A 17,101-nucleotide genomic window follows, 5' to 3' on the forward strand; every position below is an offset into this window, starting at 1 on the left:
AAAACAAAATATGCAAAACCGACAGTATGCGTGTCATAATGGTGTGTGCTAACCGTAAGATGTGGGAAGATTGACTCAATAATTACATCCTGACGTAGAACTAGCTTACCCCCAAACCTGTCCTTACCCTGCAGTGACCTTAAATCATGATAATAAAAGAAACATTTCTATTTTTATGTTACTAAGCTGCTGCAGATATTATTGGTGATGTCCACTGTGGACTGTCCATTGCCTCTTATGATGTCACTTTTTTTTAAGAAAGGATTAGAAATGTCATCAAAGTAATGATGCCTTTTCTCACCTTAGTCTATTTTTACTTGTACTTGAAAACAACACAATTCAGCGTCCACCACGACCGTCAAAGATCATCATTTTCAGGACGCTTGTACGGCCAATAATTTAGTTGACAATTTAAGAAATGGCTGAATGGTTGGAGAAAAAGTTACTTGAATGTAATTTTAGTGAAAGTAAAGCACTAAAGGCACTATAAGAGACCCATCAGGGAGTGTTTTAGTGAGAGGGGAGGATGTCATGAGAAAGCCTTTATCTAGGATCATTTTTTGTTTTACATGTAGCTTCCATATATAGCATTTGCAATTCTGTAATCCTGTGCTGGCGTCAGTGAACATGATATCAGTATGCAGCACTTTATTTGGCAACGTTCCTGATATGAACAATAAAAGCGTGTGAGCAATCCTGTGACTTGTGCGTCTCATGATTGTGTAAATGTGAAGTCTGTTACTGGCAGTTAAACAGGTAACGGAAGCCAGCAAACTGGTTGATCAAAATGAAAGAAGGCCTGTGTTTTGTTCTCTCATTCATTTAATGAGTGATAAACCGACTGAAATGGTTTGCATTTCTCTGTGTTGTGGCCTGTCTGACTACATTTAGTTTTTCAAGTACAACATGTGGTGGCTGTGGTGGGATGGTACGCCTTTGTGAATGTGAAACCAGTGAAGGAAATAGACTGGAGGGAGAGCATGAGGTGTGGATGAGATTCTGAGGTCATTTGATTAGTTTGTTGTTCAGACTTCAACTCAGATGTATGGAAAGACAAAAAACTATATGAGAGAGGAAACTATTGATCCCTTGGGCAATTGAGTTTGACTCGATAAAGCTTCTTCTCTCATAATGTGTTCCTCTTCCTCTTTAGCAGAAGAGACGGATAGAAGATAAGTGGAGAATGTATATTCATGAGTTCTATGTTGGGAAGTTTATTTGCAACATGTTACAGTATATTGTCAATTCTATCAATTCAGGAAAACAAAATAACTTAATCATCCAGTTTTTAGTCAAAACCAGAGATTGATCACAGTTATTTTGGAATATGTCTGATTACTTTAGTGGCCCTGAAAACTGAGTGCACTGCAACTCAAAGAAGCGCATTCAAACATCTTCACCAACTTGACAACTGATAGGAAACAAGGCTTCAAAGTGAGAAACCTCAACCGAATACAGAAACACACCTCACAAACAGAAACTCACACAGCCAAGTATGGACAGAATGCTGAAAGTTACAACGGAAATAAGTCACGAAAAAGTGTCTAGGGGACGTTAATTAAAACACACCGGCCATATTTAGTGTCCCCATACAGACTGTTGTTGTTTTGTATCATCAATTGTGTTTTGTTTGACTTGCAGCGTTTCTGAATGTGTTTCTTATGTATGCTGTGCGTGAGCCGTCAAGTTGGTGAAGATGTTTTCTTCGCTTGCTCGTATCTTTTCTAGCTGCGTGTGTTTACTTGAGTTGCCGTGCATTGAGCCTTCAGGGCCACCGTTCTTTCACATGAGTGTCCCATTTCAGACTGAAGCTCTTCAACACAGACACACACACACACACATCCGTCCTATTGCATCATGCACAGCACAATTAAGGAGGTTTTCTCCCCTCCAGACAGCACCACGCTGTGAGTGTCAAAACAATGAACCTACTTGCGTCCAGATGGATGATCTGCTAGCGGAGGGTGGAAACCTTGATAGGCCTTTTTTTTCAGGACAACCCTACCCCTCCACACACACACACACACACACACACACACACACACACCGCCCCATCCCAACAGACCCTGCTAGACACCCCAGCACTCCAAGCTTCTCAGCTACCAGAGAATGCAGTGATGCTCAGAGGCCTCTGGGATGAATTAGGGATTTATAAACAACATGAGGGGTCAGTTTGGTTTGAGCGCAAATGCACATCCCATGGAACCACACACACACACACACACACACACACACACACACACACACACACACACACACACAGTCATACAAGCTGGTGGTAAATGTTGTTCATCCATGAAGCCTTCTGTGTGAGAGAGAACATGAGTGAAGAAAGAAGCAAAGGCTCTTGACTGGCTGAGGCCTTGAAGTAAATATCCTCAGATTGTCGTCACCAAAAAGACGTCTTCAATTCTTTACCATTTCATTGTGTTTCATTATGTTTCACATAGCATTGGTGTGGATACTTTTATCCGACATGAGTGCACGTGTTTTGACTCTCGCTCCACCCTTCTCTGTGCCTTTGACCGCAAAGGCCTTTTATAGTGCTCAATTAAAGCTGCTATTATAATCCCACGAAGCTGTTTTCAGCAAAAAGGCTCTAAAAACACACAACATGCTACCTGTCCAGAGCAGCAATTAGCTGATGAACATAGTGGAGCACTTAGCAGCTAAAGACACTGATATTTCCCTCAGGGGTTGGTAGAGACCAAAGACGGAGCTAAAACAGGATTCAAAAGGTTAATGTTGCTCCGTAACTGCTGGATGTGTGAATAAGCAACTGTTTGCGAACAAGTTCGCCACATCAACTTAAAAGGAGACCCCATTGTGTTTACAGCTTTTTTACTGCTGCCCACATAAGGCCACAAATAATCAGTTAATGCAGTTTTAGTAAAGTATTATGTATTATGTATTTTATGTAAAGTATTATGAAATCTACATCATTTATTGACCTCAGTGTCATGTAATCAACAGAACTAATAAAGTAACATTGTCTGCAAAAGTGTCTTGTGATGAAGTAATCACGATGCAGTACACTGGGAGTACAGTACTGCTGTGTTAGTGGCTTTGTTGGCTTGAGTACATAATGGTGCCCTCATAGCACTGTCCTGCGTCACTGAGCGGGTGGGGTGAAAAGTGCAAGTCAGTGTGTGTGCATGTGTGTGTGTGTGTGTGTGTGTGTGTGTGTGTGTGTGGGTTGGGGGGGATTATTTTGTGGTATTGATCAACTGCTCTGTCAAATCCTTGAAGATGTATTATGTTCATTTTGTGCTGCCGGGCAGTAAGGATCTCACTTATGGCCCCTTAATCTTTAATTCATTGATGGCCGACATTATAGATGTTGTTTGGGAAACCAAGACAAGGAAATCTGCTGAGCAGCATTATCTTGGTGTTTTATCATTCCTCCCCCAACAGGCAACGCAGTGCAATTTTTTTAGCATCGACATTCAAGGGCAGGGGACAAAAGGGGAGTCGTCAACAATGACCTGATGGAGGAATCACATGACTGGGTTTACTGATTGGCTGGAGGTCTGGCCACAACTCGCAGCCAAACTATCCCCAACTTTTAATTTGACCACACCTTGCCGCTGCTCTGGTGTGTTTCTGGAGTTATTGCCCTCTTCAGTGTGCGATAGTCCTCAGGTTCGAGTAGTGGTCACCAGTAAACTGTGTATTTATTTATGGCCACTTGGGGGCAGCAGAACAAGCTGCAAACACAACATTGACATATTATCATCTTATGAAGTTGATTTTGCGAATGTGTTTGCAAACAGTATGTGCTTGTTTACACATCCAGCCGCCACATCAACATTATCATGGTGCACTTGACAAATGTGAGAACAATATTCACTCTCTCTTTAGCGCTGTTTTTGATTTCCGCTATCTGCGAAATATCTGGCTTTTATTTGCTAAATGCTCCACTATGTTCACCAGCTAGTCGCTAACTTTGACTGCCTGCTGTTTGGTGCTGATCAGGTATGAGCATTCTGTATGGGCGTGCATTTGAGTGAAAAACAAGACACTTACTTATCCCCCAACAAAACAATCGTACCATGTCCATTAATCTCTAACAGAGCGGAAGTGGGCTTAACCGCATTATTAAGAACATCTTTTGTTTTTTTTCACTCACACAGGAGTCATATATGCAGCTCCTAGAATTATATCCTGTATCAGTTTTTTTTAAAGTTTTTTATATAGATGGCCCAAAATTAAAAGTTGTTATTGTCAGAAACTGGTCTGAGGTAAAATTCCAGTAAGACTTGTAGTATGCAGAACAACTTGATCTAATGCAAAATACAAAATACCACAAAGTGGTTCTGCATACTACAAGTGTTGCTGGAGTTCTTCCTCTTCAAGACTTTTTTCCATTCTCCACGCACCTTGGAAGTACGTTGTGCTGAAAATCCCGACTCTGCCTCGTCTATTATACTCTCCTATATCTCTACAGCATACCACACCCTCGATCCATAGACTATCAATTTGGAGGAAAAATGTGATAAAGAGCAACAGGACATAAAGACGTTAAGTAACTGCTGCTTGTAGTGTAGAATAGACAGAAGAGGCAGTGGCAGAATTACAATGTTAAATAGCAGAAATACAGAATACAACTAAGAACCACAGAAGAGTGATTCTACAAAGGGCTTCAAAATAACAGAATAACAACACCCAACAAACCAGCAAACAGGAACAGTGGCTACATGTTGGAGCTAACCAATAGTGAAGTGATGCACATGGAGTGCCCTTCAACCAAAGCCATGCAGGAGCTCCCACTGACTTCAGCTCTGGAAACGTATGAAAAGCTGCTTCATGAGCTCTCCTACAATTGATAGATCCATGTGATGAAAGGCAGGGACAGAGAAATTAGTGGCATGGATTGCCTTTAGCCACAATATCATTTGTTCTGCTGTCTATTGACTCCCTTCTATTGGTTATATATAGGCCACTCTGTCACATGCTCCTCCCATTGTCGAATGAGACCTGCATGTAGGTTTTGCTATAGGAAATCTAATCCTCCATTGTAGATCAATAGCATCCTATTTCCTCTTCACTTGTCAAGGACTCAATAGATTTCAAGCGTGGACTGGGTGTCCGCTCAATGTTTTGAAAAAAGCAGGATTTATTGGATCCCAAACCACAGATGATGATTTACTATTGGTTATTAACAGAACATTCCTACCATATGCAGCACACCACCTTGACCAATCTGACCTGATTGTTTCTTAATACAACTATAAACTGTTTCAGGGATCAATGTCGTTTTACACTGGGGATGATGGAGGGGCATGTTTGTGCATCCTTTGCAAAAAAAAGAAAGAGCTATGGTTACTCGCTGTGATCTATAGTCCCATGTCAACCACACACACACACACACACGCTGACCTTTAACCTCCTTATCAGCACAAACCAGGGCTCCAGGAAGGAAGAGACGAAGAAGCGCTCTGATCTAAGCTGGGTTTGAAGGGCTTCTTGTGCCATCCAGGTTAAGAAGAACTGGCAAGACAATTCGAGGGTAAACTGGGCCAAACTGCTGGGTTGGACTGGAGTGGGCTGAAGTAGGCTAAATTGTGAATGGCTTAGTTAGCTGGACCAGTAGACTGACAGCTGAACTGGATTTGACTGGACCAGACTGGACAGACACAAATATACTTGAATTATATATGTCTGTTGGATTATTTTAGGAGTTTTAAAGGGGAAATGTCATCCTGAGACACAGTTAAATCAAACCCTAATTTTGATACTATTTATGTTTTTAGCCATTAAATGTATTATGTTCAATAATTACTGTTCTATTTAGTATTTTTCATCTTAAGTGGCGGAGTCCACCATTCCCGAAAGTGAAATTCGGTCACAAATAGTCACCCAAGACACATTTACTGGTGTTTTGAGTAACAGTATGCCATCCAAGTTGAGTGAAACACCTGCTTTCTTTCTTCCTACCCCGACCCCCAGGAATTGCAGCAATTGTCCGACTCCTGCTAGATAAAAAAAGTGCACACGTTTGTCTGTATGTGTGTGCGTGGCGTGTGTGTTGCATGGGATTGACTATATAACATCCCTGCGTTAAATACCAGCGTCAGGAGGCCTGCTGAAAAGAGGGTGTATACCTTTGCTGACAATGTCTTAATAGAGACACTGTATAGTTTAGTTTTTCTCTCTATTCTCCCATCCTTCCTTTCTTTCACTATCTGCCACACCCCACTGAAGAAAGGGGGGTTGGGGGAGGAGTGGAAGACAACGCCTAGCTCCCTGAAGGGGTGCATCTGCCATAAGGGGGCTTAATAAGGTACCAACAGGCTACTGTGGTTTGATCCTCCTCTTTTGTGTCAGCCACTATCTTCAATGGCACGCTGATGGGAGGCTTGGATTTCCCGAAGTGACACTGATTAATGGCTGAGAATGCAGGGAGATCATTCTCCTCATCAGTACAAGCCCAAACTTATATTTGCCTTGAAGTATGAGGTGAAGTGTGCCTTTGAAAGAACGTTTTGAATTTTCGAAAAGTTAAATTTAAATGTCTTGCCAAGTTAAAGCAGCTACAGTTGGGTTGTTTTGCCACTTTTGGGCAGCGCAACAAGCTATAAACACAACTCTGACATGTTATCGCTTCATGAAGATTTTGATCCCATTGAGAGTTTAACAAATCATAAAGCAGAGTATGCTTTAGGGCGTGGCTACCTTGTGATTGACAGGTCACTATCACAGCGTTGTGCAGTCTGGGAGTGTGTTTTCATTTCATAAAAGTTGTAACATGTTGGCCTGAAGATTATTCAGCATTCGGTAGTACTTGTCTCCACCCTCCTACGGCCTAAAACCAAGATGACAAACTCAAAGCTTCAAAACCGTGGTCCACAAATCAAAGGGTGACGTCACAGTGACTACATCCACTTCTTAAATACAGTCTGTATGATTTGGAGACATTTCTCTGGCCACTCAACAAGTGTAACTTCAATATTCACTTTCTTTTAGCTCTGTTTTTGGTCTCCACCAACTCCTGAGGGAGATATCTGGCTCTTTAGCTGCTAAATGTCCCACTATATGTTCACCAGCTGGTCGCTCACTTCCAGGTGTCTGCCACTTGGTGCTGAGTAGGTAGTGTACAGTAAGTACACCGCTGACACTAGTGAGTTTTTTTTATCTTTTTGTTGGAAGCAGATTTCTGCTGCTGCTAACAGGATGTTGAAAGCACAGACAGCTGCAAAAGCAAAGCACTGAGCTGAAAGATGCTAAAATAATGTTTAAAACTGTAGAGTCACTGGATCAATATCTGTGGGTTCTTGACTTCAATTGACATTGACATTGTTGATATGAAAATATAGATTCGTGCAGCTTTAAATGTATCTGAATGTTTTTAATGTGTATTATTGTAATGAAAGGAAACCACAATCCACAGTTCCATTCCCTAGCTCCCATGAAATGCACTGGGCTTTGAAGCAAATTTCACATAGTGGCCAAATAAGTCCGCGGTGATGTCAAGGGGCCCAAAAAGGCTTTAGTCCCATAGACTTACATTGGGAAAGAGATGTCTGTTAATCAACAGATCATTTTCTTTTTAGGTAAATTAACTTCCCAGCATGAACACTGACATAGCCCTTATTTAGGTCTTAAAAGTTGTAAAATGCACTAATAGCCAAATCTCGAGTTGCCTATAAACATCCAACAGACAGAGACCAACATTTAACATTCACTGAGTCATGTTTCTGGCCACCTGATGAATGTATCACCAATATTCACCATCTAACCAATATCTTGGTCATTAACTCTAGATGTATGAATTGCTTAGTTGTTAACTTTGTTGGCGCTGGGCAGGTAACTACAGTAGGTTTATCAGAGCTTTTTTGCCACTCTAACAACATCTTTCACAAAGTGATATGATTGGTTTGTTAATGTAAAAAAAATGTATTGGTGCAACTCTAAACTTTCATACCCTGATCAAACTGTAGGATGGAAAAAATGCAAGTCATAGAAAATAATGGATGTACAGCTTATGTCTCAAAAGTTAGTGCCAAATGAGCAAAGCCAACAATAATTACATTTTAAACCATCGCATTGAGGGGATTTTCATGCAGAATTATTTGGACATAAACTGGGCCGCATTACACTCAATGAGCTATTTATCATTGCTGCAACCGAAGCCCTGTGAGTGGGAGCTTTGTGAGAAAAAAAAAAGAGATTGGGGCGAAAGGTCTTTCTAAAGAGAAAAAATAGCTCATTGATGTATTTTCATTTCAATGGATACCAATGGTATTACTGTGCAGCAAAGACATACTGCGAGAGTCTCATAATGCTATTCATTTCCAGCACTTGAGATGTGTGTTATGTACACACAGACACCATATCGTCCCCCTGGGAGCCGCCAATCGTTTTGTCTGGCCCGGATCCCTCTTTTGTCTCCCTCCTTCTCTCTCTCTCTATCCCTCCTCCTGTCTTCTTATCCCTCTCCCAACCCCCTTGTCCCAAAACCTGATATTAAAAAAGGATTACCAAAAAAACAACATGGGTAATTTCCTGCCGCCCTGAGAACTATCCCCCTGTTGTGAAGACTCCCAAACCTCTCTCTCCTTCCTACCATCCTTCTCTATCTCTTTCTTTGGCCTGCCAGTAGAAATTTGGAGGGGCGACAAACACAACAACAGTGGGGGGATGATGGGGTGAGGACGGTTTCGGGGAGGGGAGGCAGAAGTCTATTTCTTTCTGCCTGCCATCTTGCTCCCTCCATAGTCTGCCAGCAGAGATTTGGAGGGTATAACAGCAACAGTGGGGGATACTGAAGGGAGGAGGGAGGCAGAAATGGGACTCCCCAGCGACCATCTCTCTGCTGAGGCGAGAGAGGGGAAAATAAAGGAGGGAGAGGTGGATGGAGGCGATGAAGGGCACAGGGGAGGAGTGGTGTAGCAGACAGGGGAGAGATGTGAGACGTGGAGTAGAGCTGGAGGACTGCAGAGAGGGGGGAATATGGATCGGGATAAACTTTCTGCTCGGTCATATCTTCATGCTCTCGAGGAATTTGAGCCCCTGCTATGTGAGAGGCATCAGAGTGTGGTTTCAAAATGAAACAGACAGGGAAGAGGAGAGACAGCAAGATGAGGGAATGGTTTTATGTATTTATTTTATCTTTTTAAACCTGCACTTTTAAAAGCATCACTCAAATAGATCCAATCCAAAGCAAGTAATGACAGTAATAACTTCAGCGGTTTACCAAAATGAGTTTTTCGATTGACACTTTTCAAATAGTGGATATCTCATTTGACAGCTAAACAGTCAAAAAAATGAATGTTAGTGCATTCGAATCAATTTACCTCCCCAGTTCATTTGCATGTATATTACCGTGACATTGAGCTGATGCAAGAAATATCCAGGCTGACACCACAATGGCAATACATGAGGGAAGAATAAAGGCAGAAGGTTAAATATCAAATACTGCTGTAGAAATGTGTATTGCAGGAATAATTAATGTCACATTAATTGGGGATTTTATATGGATTTCATTTTGTAATCGCGTTTGCTGGCAGAATGTGCCCAATTTCATGCTTCCCACAGGGGAAATCATCTCCATTAACACAATAACACTGTGTTTGATGTGGGATCATGCAAAAGCTTTCAACCCACATTTGACCGATCCCTTCTTCGTCTGTTCACCCGCCGTTCACCTGTGTGTCATGTGGCTCATTCACACCAACTTCAAACAATATTGGGTCACTGAAGTGGCCTGAAAATGGTGAACGAGTCTTCAGCATTTTGAGTGCAGTAATTCATGATGTTTTACAGTATTTGATGATTTCCATTTAGGTTTTACTTTAGATCTTTATCTTCAGACTTATTCTCTTGCTTCATATTGATAAAGTTACGCTGGAACAGCCACAAAGGTAAAATAACAGTCCTTCACTATTGGTTGCAGGGCAGTTCCAGTCAACACTGCTTTGCAACATGGCTGTGGCTGGAGATGGAGGGAGTGGAGAGACAAAAGGGGGAAGGGAGGAGAGGATAGAGAGAGAGAAAGAGAGAGAGAGAAAGAGAGAGGAGGAGAGAGAGAGAGAGAAAGAGAGAGGAGGAGAGAGAGAGAGCTGTTGATTCCTCCTCTGTCATGTTTTCCTCTCTCTTCCCTACTATTCAGGAGTCACACTGACCTCCATTCACAGGCTACTAACAGGGGCTCCATGTCTACTGTAACGCTACACTCTGGGACTCTACAGACACACACACACACACACACACACACACACACACACACACACACACACACAGTGTACAACTGCAACACAAAACCTTTTCTCAGCCACTTCTACTCACTCATTCCAGTTACACACAATGTTTTTATGCACACAGCCTTGACAACAATCCGTCCTTTATCCCCCGCTCACTCTACAATACACATCCATGTGCACACAAACGCACACCAATGCACACATGCTGTATAATACATACTCAAAATTGCAAACAATCCGGGTGTACATATGCATAAATGTTTCATATGCATGTGCATGTCCTCCTTTCGCCTCAGCAGGAACTGGTTTAAACAAGCATTACTCGTCTATGCACTCACTCACTCTCTCTTACACACCCACACCCACACCCACACACACACACACACACACACATTGTCTGCATGCACACTTAAGCTTTTAGACATGTTCTCAGAAAACACACAATGCACACACGCGAACTTAAGACTAAGTATTTTCTCCCTTTTCTTTATATTTCACACACACACACACACACACACACACACACACACACACACACACACACACACACACAGGCTCTTACAAAGATGCCCACAGGCACACACTAATATATGCCACACAACACATGCCCCCTTTGACTGGCAGGCAATATATTCTACCACCTTTTCTGTCATTATTACGTACACATACTTAGACTTGCAAACAGTCTTCCCTCCCTCCCTTTCTTCCTCCATTAGCGCGCACACACACTACTACTATACCTTCCATACAGTGTGTGGGACAGCTGCCAGAGCGCCTACATACATCCCACTGCCCATTATAATGCACACATTGTGGTCAAATCCCCCTGGATCTGGAGTGGGCTGACAAGCGCCTCACTGTGCCTGAGGTCCCTCCCGATAAGCCATTGTAAGCCTTTCAATATCACAATATAGGCTCCCCCTTCGACAAGACAGGATATGGGTCATTGGGTCAAAGGGACTAAGAGCTGTGTATTACATAGGAATTATGAATGTGCCTCCTCTTCCCTATCCACCACAGATAATCACCTGCAGATTATCCCTCATCGAATGTTGTCCTTAATCAAACTCCGCTTAGGGAAAGTAGACGATGTATGTTGACATGTTTTGGGGTAGCCTAAACATGAGCGGGATGGGATCACTGCTAATCAGCCACATTGAAACAGTTTGACAGTGTTATGTCAGCCGACCTGGGAGATCTCCTGAAAAACAAGAACAAGCTATCTGAATTGGGTTAAATTAACAAAACAAGGTGCCCGAGTGCTCTGGGTCAAGTTAAGGAGGGATTATTGAGACATGAACACGAGCACACGAGCACACGAGCACACAAGCACACGAACAAACCATCTCCTCCAAAGATAACAAATATTTGAGATAAGTGGAAGGGACTGATCAGTCTGCGTCAGTAGATAACCTTCTTGTTCTTGTTCTTGTTCTTGTTCTTGTTCTTGTTCTTCTTCTTCTTCTTCTTCTCATTAATTCACCACTTTTCCATTTTCAATGGAAAAGTTCAACATTTTGGAGACTGGATATCTCATGTCCGTATGGTAATTATGAAGCTACAGCTAGCAGGCTGTTAGCTTAGCTGAGCATATAGACAGGAAGCAGGGTGAAACAGCTATAGCTTGGCTCTGTTCAAAATGAAAACAAATCAACCTACCGGTCTCTTTGAAGCTCACCATTTACGTGCTATATATTTTTTGTTTAATTCTGAAAATAAAATAATATTTGAAATGTAGCAACGTCAATTTGCTGGAACTCTTTCTGGACCTGGGTAGCGAGCTAAGCTAACTGGTTCTAGCTTCATATTTGATGAACATGAGAGTAGTTGGCCTATTGATCGTCAAAATGGGATTAATTCAACATGTGACACAACATTTATTGTTGCGATTCATTTATTATTTTAACCACAGTTGGCAAATTCATTGCCAACAAAATTCATCAAAACTCATTGATAAGGAAGTTTTTCTATTGAATTTAGAGTGTGTTATACTCCTTTTTTCGGGCTCTCATCTCTCTTACAGATTAAAGAGGAAGAATACAAACTGAGCACATTCTGCTTTTGTTGCAAGACGATTAGACGAGTTGTTTTTATGGCCAGGTTGTGTGCTCTCTGTCGCCCTATGTCTCGTTCCCTTTCTGCCTCCTCTGCTTCGGCATTCCTCCCACCTTCGTAGCTGTGCATGTGACCTGGTTAGGAGCAAGGGTCATGGGCCAGTAGTGAGGGGGCGTCGGGGCGTTGGGGGGGGGGGCAGTTCAGGGTCTCTAAGCCCTTCTTGTTATGAGCAAGGCCCCCCTGTCTGCTGTCTCTTTCAGTGGGGAACTGAAATGAACTCCATGGGAGGGCACGGCGCTCCGTCGCAGGCGTCTGCTTGCACCACCCCACCCTAAAGCTGAGGAGGGCCAGCCATCTGCGCCCTTTGTCTACGGAGGGGGAGAGCTTCCCCATTTCTTTTCCACACACACCCCTTCAGACACACATACACAACTGCAAGAAGGACAGCAGAATTAGAGATTTTCTACAAGGTGGAAGGGATCCCACCCCTCTCTGTCTATCTGTTTGTGTTCCCCGTCTCTCTCCACTTTAAAAAAGAAGGACTGACAGAAAGAAAGAAAGAAAAAAGGAAAGGATTCTTATTGGAGTAGCCATTTCTTGTCCTCTGCAGCTGGCTGTGTTGAGCTCTGCCCCTCCTCTCACTCACTCAGTATGAAATATCAACTTTTCTCTCGTCTTTCTTCTCTTCGGCCTCTCCCATCACACTGGCACACAATGAGAGGCTGTGTTTTCCTGGGAGTTGCCGATTGACTTGCTGAAATTGTTGACGTAGCTCATTGTCTCTGCCCAGACTTTTTTTTTGGGGGGGAAGAAGAAAAAAAAAAGACCAGACACCCCCCTAAAAGATAATGTTTGAATTATTCAACAGAGCAATAACTTCTCACCAGCGTCGTTTTCAACCAACAGTGAAATTTAAGATTTGTTCATCTGAATATCAAACATGATGCAAAGGCACAAAAAAAAAAAAGAAGAAAAGAAAAAGGAGACGCCTCCCTGTTGACAGCCGCGGCTTAACTCATAACTCATTTTAATGTCCGGCGAGAAGCAGAATGAATGAAATAGTGGAAAAAGGTGACATCTGACATGTAATCAGCCATGGAAATGGGACACTTTCTTTTAAAAAACCTCCCTGGGAGTAAAATCACAGAGCAGGGTTCATGACCACAGAGCTGAACAATACAAATTAAATCGCCATTCAGGGGCTATGAGAGTGGGAAATGAATAGAGGACAACAGTTTGCTTTTGATAAAGCACAGATGTTCAGTAAGGACACATGTTTAGCTGCAGAGGACCCATAACCGGGGTCCAAGGCTCGGCTATAGGGGCTCCTTCTATCTGTGTTTGTGTGCACAAGAGTGTGTGTGGTTTATGTAGATTGGTTCCTCTCAAAGAAATCAGAGCACACTTGCACATGCGCCTTAAAGATTTATACATTTACTTGCCTGGCACCGGCAATCTCTACATGCCCATGAAGTCGTCACTCGCTCACTCACTCTCCCCCATCCAGCCCCATTGTCTGTGGAGAACGGCTCAGTGAATGGAAGACCTAGTTTTGGGGATAGAGGTTGGAGGACCCTCTCCACCACTCTTTCCCTTTGGCTCCTATTGTTTGGCTGGGCCTCCTCGTCGCTGGAGGCCCATCCTGGACCTACTTACCCAGAAACAGCCAACTGCTATGGTCACCCTATTTCCACTGAGGGTCAAAGGGAGAACAAAGAGTATCTTAGTCCAAAAGTACATCATATTTTATTTTGCAAATAGTAATAGGCTTAAAATGTTTTCAATAAACCTGGTTAGGTTGAACTTTCTACAGTTAATTTACATGAAGCATTACTTGCAAGTTGTCAATGTTTTCTAATAATGCATTGCACCTACTGGCAGCCATTTTGGATGCCAATTCATTAGCGCCAAAATACTAGTAGAGTACTTTGATAGTATGTTGGTTAGAATTAAGGTGGTTTTCTACTTGGCAACTATACCTCATAGTCCTCAGAGAATGAACAATCAAAGTCAAGTCTCTGGACATCTTTGCATATTGAAGCCAGTGTACAGTACAGTTGCTCATTTACTTATCCAGCAATTACCGAACTACATTGTCATTTATTTGGAGTCATGTTGCTGCCTACCTAATAAATGAAAGTCCAATATTCACTCTCCCTTCAGCTCCTCTCTAGTCTCCACCAACATCTGCTAAATGTTCCCCAGCTAGTCACTAACTGTCCGTCTGCTGTTTGGTACTGGACAGGTAACACATGTGGGGTTCATCACAGCTTCCTGAAAACTGCTGCCTGTTGCTTCTGGAAACAACACTGATGAGAGCAGTGAGAGTGCACAAAAACTAATTTGCAGGCCGTAAAAGCCAAACAATGAGCAGAGAGGTGCTAAAACGTCCCACAGAGCTGGAGGGAACTGTAGATTTGGGTGATAATGGACTTTGGATTCATCACTATGAGCGACCCCTTTAGTTATTTGATATATCGTTAACAAGTTGGATTGATTAACGCAGCTCCCTAAAACCACATCCCAAGATTGTTTATAACAAACTCATAAATCGTCTTTCCTGAGAGACACCCAGCCACTGAAGAGCAACCAAACCATAATTGCGTCGGAGATTCTCAGTTTCATTTGTGAAAACAAAAACAGGATGAGTCACTCAGGAACTGGAAGGGTTTATGTGTTTCTGTGTGTCTCTACTTCTTTGTGAGAATGTATCTCAACATCAGCTTGAAGGGAGACACCATTCTATTCATGATGGGGCTTACTCTCTGGTACAGCTAGGACTCCAGTTATGGTTTAGTTCGGATTAAGTCAGGATCTGATTAAGGGTTAACCCCCTGGACCCGAGCGAGCCCCATTTGGGGTTTACAAGATTTTTAATCTATCTATGCCAAAATGATGCCAAACAGCTCTGTTAGGATAGATTGTACAATATGAGTGACAAATAAAGTGAAATATATAATTATAAAGTATATAAAATGAGAATTTTGCATGTTTTTGTTTAGATAAACACCTATAATTGGGGTTTGCTTCACTTTATTTACACCAAATCTTTTTGTGAGGTACCTGCACCCTTTGTGCTATGAATTGGGAATGTTTTTAGGCTAGCCAGGGCCTCATTTAATAAATTACAGTGCTTTTTCTTCAGACGAACTTGGGAATTTTCCCTGTTTGCTGTGTTTGCTGTGTTCAGCTACTATTAACCAGTAACATATACACAATATTTACTCATCTCATCAAATCTCACAATCGTGTTAGTGTTATTCAAGCATCAACATTTTTAAAATAGACCTTGTAGTTACAGAATTGTAGTCTCTTTTGTATGGGTTACAATTTTCGAGAAAAGGCCTAAAAAAGGCTTAGGGTCCAAAAGGCTACGGTTTCACATGTGGACCATCATAAGGGATAGACATTCAAGTATTTGTGTGTGTGTGTGTGTGTGTGTGTGTGTGTGTGTGTGTGTGTGTGTGTGCATAGTGGTGACACTTGATCTTCATCTCCATGGTTACCAAGAGGATAAAAAACAGCATGTTGCAGTCTCAACCCTAATTTCATTACCAAGCTTTGTATCTGCGTGCGAGTTCCCCGATCCCTCCCTTCCTATATGTGTATGTTTTCATGGGCTCTGCCAAATATTAGATTGGAGATTGAGCACCGCAAACGCTGTACATACATTTCCTCTGATCATCACTTGCGTGACCCGGGCAACAAACTCGTGGCATTTATTCTGCTGACGGCAACATTGAAGTCTTGGACCGATAAGGATTTAGCTGCTGCAGTCATGAGTTTAGGGGGGAAAGGGTCTGTTTGAGCCAAAGGCCATTACAGGGCTGGATGGCTATGTATCTGTGTGTGTGTGAGCGTGTATGTATATGTGTGTAAATGTGACTGGTATGTATTAGTGTATGTAGCATGTACATATGTGTCCGTACACCCTTGGGTTTAAATGAGCCCTTCACCCCCTCCTGCTCCCCTCCTCTGCACACTCACACACACACACACACACACGCACACACACAAAAGGGCACTAAATGGTGCATTTAAGCTGTCAGGGTGATGAGTGCAGGGCGGGAGTTGGGCTCCAGATGATGATGTTGTGAGGAGGCCGCTGAGGTTCACACCCCCTCACTCTCGAGATGATTCATTGGCTATTACGTTCCTCTGCTCCCTCTGAGGCTCATCAGAGACGCAAGTGAGTTAGGAGACGTAGCCTGTAAATGATAGCTCTGTGAGGAATTAGCGTTGTTTGTCAGAAAATTGTAATTAACATTACTCCCAGATTTGTTATCTTATAAAATACAGTGCTGAGAAATGTTGCTCTCTGTCTTTATAGGCAATGTGCCGCCAAGAAATATGCACCTGCATGAAGAATAATCAGTCAATCAATCAATAATATGATAAAGAGGACTTTTGAGGAGGACTTTTGCCTAGAGCCATACACATATATATATATATATATATGTACATGAATGTTTGTGCCTCCTTTTCCGCTCCTCTTTTCGTGTCCCCCATGGTGATGGACACTTACTGTCTGGGCTTTTATCACAGCCTCTTTGAACATCAAGTTGTGCTTCAGCCACCGAGCCGGCCTTCAGTGACTCGTGGACAGCCACTGAAGAAAACTATGCTTAATCTTCAGCAGTTCCTCATTGGCAGGTGGGTAGCTGAGAGAGGGCAGGATGGACTTGCATTCTGTGGTGGTATTTCCGCTAAAGGTCCTGCACACCCACACAGGTGTTTTCAATTACTCCGGCTGATTAGACCTCTAGTTAAGTTGGGCGGAGCTATAGGCAGCTGGAAATGACGCGAGGTCCCATAAATTGTCATGGAGTAAAGTACGGAGAGCT

The sequence above is a fragment of the Pholis gunnellus genome (assembly GCF_910591455.1).
Source record: "Pholis gunnellus genome assembly, chromosome: 5".
Lineage (NCBI taxonomy): Eukaryota > Metazoa > Chordata > Actinopteri > Perciformes > Pholidae > Pholis > Pholis gunnellus.